Below are 6,939 nucleotides of genomic sequence, written 5' to 3'. Positions count from 1 at the left end.
GCCAACGACCATACCACGCTGAATACATCGGTTCTCGTCCGATCACCGAAATTAAGCAGCGTCGGGCGCGGTTAGTACTTAGATGGGGGACCGCTTGGGAACACCGCGTGTTGTTGGCATATCCAACTTTTTCTTTTATTTTATGTATATATATGTACATAAATATTTTTTTTATTAAATTGCATTTAATTGAATAAATACTTGGAATACAATTTAATATTTCTATAGATTCAATGGAAAAATTTCATACGCGCGCATACATTTACGTGCATAATAATATTAGTTATAATTTTTTACCATATCAATTATTGATTTAAAGCTTATAAGCATTCATCATATAAATACAAAATGAATCTGCATAGTACAAATTCATACTCATCCACCTATTATAGTACTTAAAATGGACGCTGATGTCCGATTATGTTCAGATATGTATATTATAATCATATTGATAATTAATAAGCATTCAATGAGAATTTTTTTTATTTTTTTTTTTGAATGTCATGAAATTTCATTTAATTATACATATAAGTTGTAGACGTCCAATATCAATAATCAATTCAGACTAAAATTCCAAACTTTAGATGCCTTTAAGTGAAGCCATATAGGGTTACTCTAGTGTTGCAATAGAAATATTTAAAAAATTTTTTAAAATAAAATAATGTTGTTAAAACTCAACGAAGATAAGTTTTTTGATTTCTAATTTAACATATTTTATATATCCGAATTAAAATTTTGATTAGTACAAATATATTTTAAGAAATTTCACTTAATTGAGAAAAAATTCGATTTTATCAGTGCAAACTTTTGATTAAAATGCCTGACACTCCGAAAATATGAAATTCATCAATTTAAATGAATTCGTATATCAAACTAACACATTTCAGTTATCTATTTTTACATGAATATTTGCAATAACTTTAATATGTGAATTTTAATTAATTTATTAAGATGAAAAGTTTATCAAATGTAAATGGTACGTAGCACTGAAATGAAAACATTTGTCATCCATCTTTTCGCTGCGCTTCTCAAATTTTAAACAGAGTATCGCATTCTATGCGCTTGTATAAAAAAGTATAAATAGTGAGTTTGTGCTTTGTGTGCTTAAATTGATAAATATTTTCAAGTGTTAATAAAAGTTTAAATAAAATAATTAAGTGAAAATGTCTGACACAATCGCTGTTGCAAATGTTAGCTCACCAGTAGCTGCTTCTGCTGCTGTTGCTGAGAAGAAAGTTGCTGCTAAAAAAGCAACTAAACCCAAAAAACCATCGGTTGCTCCCACTCATCCACCAACTCAACAAATGGTAGATGCATCGATTAAGAATTTGAAGGAACGTGGTGGCTCATCACTTTTGGCAATTAAGAAATATATTAGTGCAACATATAAATGTGACGCCCAAAAATTGGCACCATTTATTAAGCGCTATTTGAAATCGGCTGTTACTAGTGGAAAATTGATTCAAACCAAAGGAAAGGGGGCATCTGGTTCATTTAAATTATCAGCTGCAGCCACTAAATCAGGTGATGGTAAGTCAAAATCGGTTGATAAATCAAAAGCCAAAAAAGATAGTGCAACATTAAAGAAAAAATCGTCGAGTGGTGTTAAAAAGGCAAGTGGTGAGAAAAAAGTGAAAAAAGCTGTTGCCACTAAGAAAACCGCCGAAAAAAAGAAAAGTGAGAAATCTAAGGCTAAAGACGCAAAAAAGACTGGCGCCGTTAAAGCCAAGCCAACCAAGTCGAAATCTGCCACCGCTAAGTCAAAGGCAACAAAAGCAAAAGCAACTGCTACCAAACCAAAAAAAGCTGCGACTAAAAAGCCAGCTGCAAAAAAGGCATCAGCTAAAAAATAAATATGCTGCGTTTTTTGTGATAATTTACAAGGACACAACATTCATTAAATGTTGAATTATCAATAAGCCCTTTTCAGGGCTACAAAATATACAAACAAAAAGATCAAAAATGTACGCAATACGTCTGACTACAGCGTTGCTTCGCCATAATAATTAACCGCTCTAGTGTCTGACACTGTAAGTCAGCCCTACCATGCTGACCAATTTTAAAATTGATGTTTCAATTGCAAAACAAAATTAAAAATTTTCATCGACTTAGAAAAATTCATATCTCTTTGTTAATTTATATTTTGTGGCCCTGAAAAGCGCCTTTTTGTTAATATTTTTTGATGTTTCAATTGCAAAACAAAATTAAAAATTTTCATCGACTTAGAAAAATTCATATCTCTTTGTTAATTTATATTTTGTGGCCCTGAAAAGGGCCTTTTTGTTAACATTTTTCACTTTTATACATATTTTCCTCAGTCGCACAAATTACTTGGAGCTTGTGTATTTGGTAACAGCCTTAGTACCCTCACTCACGGCATGCTTAGCCAATTCACCAGGCAACAATAGGCGTACGGCAGTTTGAATTTCGCGACTAGTAATTGTTGAACGTTTAAAAAAAGTGCTAAATAGAAAAAATGACTGGTCGTGGCAAAGGTGGAAAAGGATTAGGTAAAGGTGGCGCCAAACGTCATCGCAAAGTTTTACGTGATAACATCCAAGGTATCACAAAGCCAGCTATTCGACGTTTAGCACGTCGTGGTGGCGTAAAACGTATATCTGGTTTAATATATGAAGAAACTCGTGGTGTTTTAAAAGTATTTTTGGAAAATGTTATCCGTGATGCAGTCACTTATACTGAACATGCTAAAAGGAAAACAGTTACGGCTATGGATGTTGTATATGCATTGAAGAGGCAGGGTCGTACATTGTATGGTTTCGGCGGTTAAATTCATTTTTACGGACATATTAACACAAAATAAATATACATTCAAACAAACGGTCCTTTTCAGGACCACAATATTTTTTAACAAAGATTTCAAAATTTCTCTAATACAATACATAACAGAAAGATATGTTATTAAGATGTACATGCATATGTAGTATGTATGAATGTTCGTTTAAACTAAGTAGCATACGTATGTATGCATAATGAAAACTCATGCAAATGAATATACCCCGACACAAGCCAAGCGATATAAATATGTCTATAATAGCAGGCTTATTTTCAAAAATGGCATAAGTTCATTTTTGTAAAAAAATAAACTTAATCTGATTTTAGTAGCAAGAGTATCTGAATACACTAAACTATAAAGTATATAACAAAATTTACTTAAATCGACTTATATCATTTAAAAAAAAAAAGGACAAATTCACAGCTGCGAGTATACACATTAAAATAGCCATACTTATACCAATTTAGGCAAACAAATTTTGCCAACGACCATACCACGCTGAATACATCGGTTCTCGTCCGATCACCGAAATTAAGCAGCGTCGGGCGCGGTTAGTACTTAGATGGGGGACCGCTTGGGAACACCGCGTGTTGTTGGCATATCCAACTTTTTCTTTTATTTTATGTATATATATGTACATAAATATTTTTTTTATTAAATTGCATTTAATTGAATAAATACTTGGAATACAATTTAATATTTCTATAGATTCAATGGAAAAATTTCATACGCGCGCATACATTTACGTGCATAATAATATTAGTTATAATTTTTTACCATATCAATTATTGATTTAAAGCTTATAAGCATTCATCATATAAATACAAAATGAATCTGCATAGTACAAATTCATACTCATCCACCTATTATAGTACTTAAAATGGACGCTGATGTCCGATTATGTTCAGATATGTATATTATAATCATATTGATAATTAATAAGCATTCAATGAGAATTTTTTTTATTTTTTTTTTTGAATGTCATGAAATTTCATTTAATTATACATATAAGTTGTAGACGTCCAATATCAATAATCAATTCAGACTAAAATTCCAAACTTTAGATGCCTTTAAGTGAAGCCATATAGGGTTACTCTAGTGTTGCAATAGAAATATTTAAAAAATTTTTTAAAATAAAATAATGTTGTTAAAACTCAACGAAGATAAGTTTTTTGATTTCTAATTTAACATATTTTATATATCCGAATTAAAATTTTGATTAGTACAAATATATTTTAAGAAATTTCACTTAATTGAGAAAAAATTCGATTTTATCAGTGCAAACTTTTGATTAAAATGCCTGACACTCCGAAAATATGAAATTCATCAATTTAAATGAATTCGTATATCAAACTAACACATTTCAGTTATCTATTTTTACATGAATATTTGCAATAACTTTAATATGTGAATTTTAATTAATTTATTAAGATGAAAAGTTTATCAAATGTAAATGGTACGTAGCACTGAAATGAAAACATTTGTCATCCATCTTTTCGCTGCGCTTCTCAAATTTTAAACAGAGTATCGCATTCTATGCGCTTGTATAAAAAAGTATAAATAGTGAGTTTGTGCTTTGTGTGCTTAAATTGATAAATATTTTCAAGTGTTAATAAAAGTTTAAATAAAATAATTAAGTGAAAATGTCTGACACAATCGCTGTTGCAAATGTTAGCTCACCAGTAGCTGCTTCTGCTGCTGTTGCTGAGAAGAAAGTTGCTGCTAAAAAAGCAACTAAACCCAAAAAACCATCGGTTGCTCCCACTCATCCACCAACTCAACAAATGGTAGATGCATCGATTAAGAATTTGAAGGAACGTGGTGGCTCATCACTTTTGGCAATTAAGAAATATATTAGTGCAACATATAAATGTGACGCCCAAAAATTGGCACCATTTATTAAGCGCTATTTGAAATCGGCTGTTACTAGTGGAAAATTGATTCAAACCAAAGGAAAGGGGGCATCTGGTTCATTTAAATTATCAGCTGCAGCCACTAAATCAGGTGATGGTAAGTCAAAATCGGTTGATAAATCAAAAGCCAAAAAAGATAGTGCAACATTAAAGAAAAAATCGTCGAGTGGTGTTAAAAAGGCAAGTGGTGAGAAAAAAGTGAAAAAAGCTGTTGCCACTAAGAAAACCGCCGAAAAAAAGAAAAGTGAGAAATCTAAGGCTAAAGACGCAAAAAAGACTGGCGCCGTTAAAGCCAAGCCAACCAAGTCGAAATCTGCCACCGCTAAGTCAAAGGCAACAAAAGCAAAAGCAACTGCTACCAAACCAAAAAAAGCTGCGACTAAAAAGCCAGCTGCAAAAAAGGCATCAGCTAAAAAATAAATATGCTGCGTTTTTTGTGATAATTTACAAGGACACAACATTCATTAAATGTTGAATTATCAATAAGCCCTTTTCAGGGCTACAAAATATACAAACAAAAAGATCAAAAATGTACGCAATACGTCTGACTACAGCGTTGCTTCGCCATAATAATTAACCGCTCTAGTGTCTGACACTGTAAGTCAGCCCTACCATGCTGACCAATTTTAAAATTGATGTTTCAATTGCAAAACAAAATTAAAAATTTTCATCGACTTAGAAAAATTCATATCTCTTTGTTAATTTATATTTTGTGGCCCTGAAAAGCGCCTTTTTGTTAATATTTTTTGATGTTTCAATTGCAAAACAAAATTAAAAATTTTCATCGACTTAGAAAAATTCATATCTCTTTGTTAATTTATATTTTGTGGCCCTGAAAAGGGCCTTTTTGTTAACATTTTTCACTTTTATACATATTTTCCTCAGTCGCACAAATTACTTGGAGCTTGTGTATTTGGTAACAGCCTTAGTACCCTCACTCACGGCATGCTTAGCCAATTCACCAGGCAACAATAGGCGTACGGCAGTTTGAATTTCGCGACTAGTAATTGTTGAACGTTTAAAAAAAGTGCTAAATAGAAAAAATGACTGGTCGTGGCAAAGGTGGAAAAGGATTAGGAAAGGTGGCGCCAAACGTCATCGCAAAGTTTTACGTGATAACATCCAAGGTATCACAAAGCCAGCTATTCGACGTTTAGCACGTCGTGGTGGCGTAAAACGTATATCTGGTTTAATATATGAAGAAACTCGTGGTGTTTTAAAAGTATTTTTGGAAAATGTTATCCGTGATGCAGTCACTTATACTGAACATGCTAAAAGGAAAACAGTTACGGCTATGGATGTTGTATATGCATTGAAGAGGCAGGGTCGTACATTGTATGGTTTCGGCGGTTAAATTCATTTTTACGGACATATTAACACAAAATAAATATACATTCAAACAAACGGTCCTTTTCAGGACCACAATATTTTTTAACAAAGATTTCAAAATTTCTCTAATACAATACATAACAGAAAGATATGTTATTAAGATGTACATGCATATGTAGTATGTATGAATGTTCGTTTAAACTAAGTAGCATACGTATGTATGCATAATGAAAACTCATGCAAATGAATATACCCCGACACAAGCCAAGCGATATAAATATGTCTATAATAGCAGGCTTATTTTCAAAAATGGCATAAGTTCATTTTTGTAAAAAAATAAACTTAATCTGATTTTAGTAGCAAGAGTATCTGAATACACTAAACTATAAAGTATATAACAAAATTTACTTAAATCGACTTATATCATTTAAAAAAAAAAAGGACAAATTCACAGCTGCGAGTATACACATTAAAATAGCCATACTTATACCAATTTAGGCAAACAAATTTTGCCAACGACCATACCACGCTGAATACATCGGTTCTCGTCCGATCACCGAAATTAAGCAGCGTCGGGCGCGGTTAGTACTTAGATGGGGGACCGCTTGGGAACACCGCGTGTTGTTGGCATATCCAACTTTTTCTTTTATTTTATGTATATATATGTACATAAATATTTTTTTTATTAAATTGCATTTAATTGAATAAATACTTGGAATACAATTTAATATTTCTATAGATTCAATGGAAAAATTTCATACGCGCGCATACATTTACGTGCATAATAATATTAGTTATAATTTTTTACCATATCAATTATTGATTTAAAGCTTATAAGCATTCATCATATAAATACAAAATGAATCTGCATAGTACAAATTCATACTCATCCACCTATTATAG

General features: G+C 31.7%; 3 non-coding genes across 3 annotated transcripts; all 3 read left to right on the top strand.

Annotated features, from left to right (window-relative positions):
• LOC137235877 (5S ribosomal RNA) lies at positions 1-119 on the top strand. The gene has a single exon (XR_010948080.1). It is a non-coding gene; the product is annotated as a 5S ribosomal RNA (ribosomal RNA).
• Positions 120-3,274: 3,155 nt separating this feature from the next.
• On the top strand, positions 3,275-3,393 carry LOC137235876 (5S ribosomal RNA). The gene has a single exon (XR_010948079.1). It is a non-coding gene; the product is annotated as a 5S ribosomal RNA (ribosomal RNA).
• Positions 3,394-6,547: 3,154 nt separating this feature from the next.
• Positions 6,548-6,666, top strand: LOC137235874 (5S ribosomal RNA). Its single transcript, XR_010948077.1, has one exon. It is a non-coding gene; the product is annotated as a 5S ribosomal RNA (ribosomal RNA).
• Positions 6,667-6,939: the final 273 nt, after the last annotated feature.

Source organism: Eurosta solidaginis, unplaced genomic scaffold (genome assembly GCF_040869045.1).
Source record: "Eurosta solidaginis isolate ZX-2024a unplaced genomic scaffold, ASM4086904v1 ctg00001140.1, whole genome shotgun sequence".
In the NCBI taxonomy this organism is placed as follows: Eukaryota; Metazoa; Arthropoda; class Insecta; order Diptera; family Tephritidae; genus Eurosta; species Eurosta solidaginis.
Note: the sequence above shows the minus strand (reverse complement) of the source record. Positions and strands in the feature narration are given on the sequence as shown.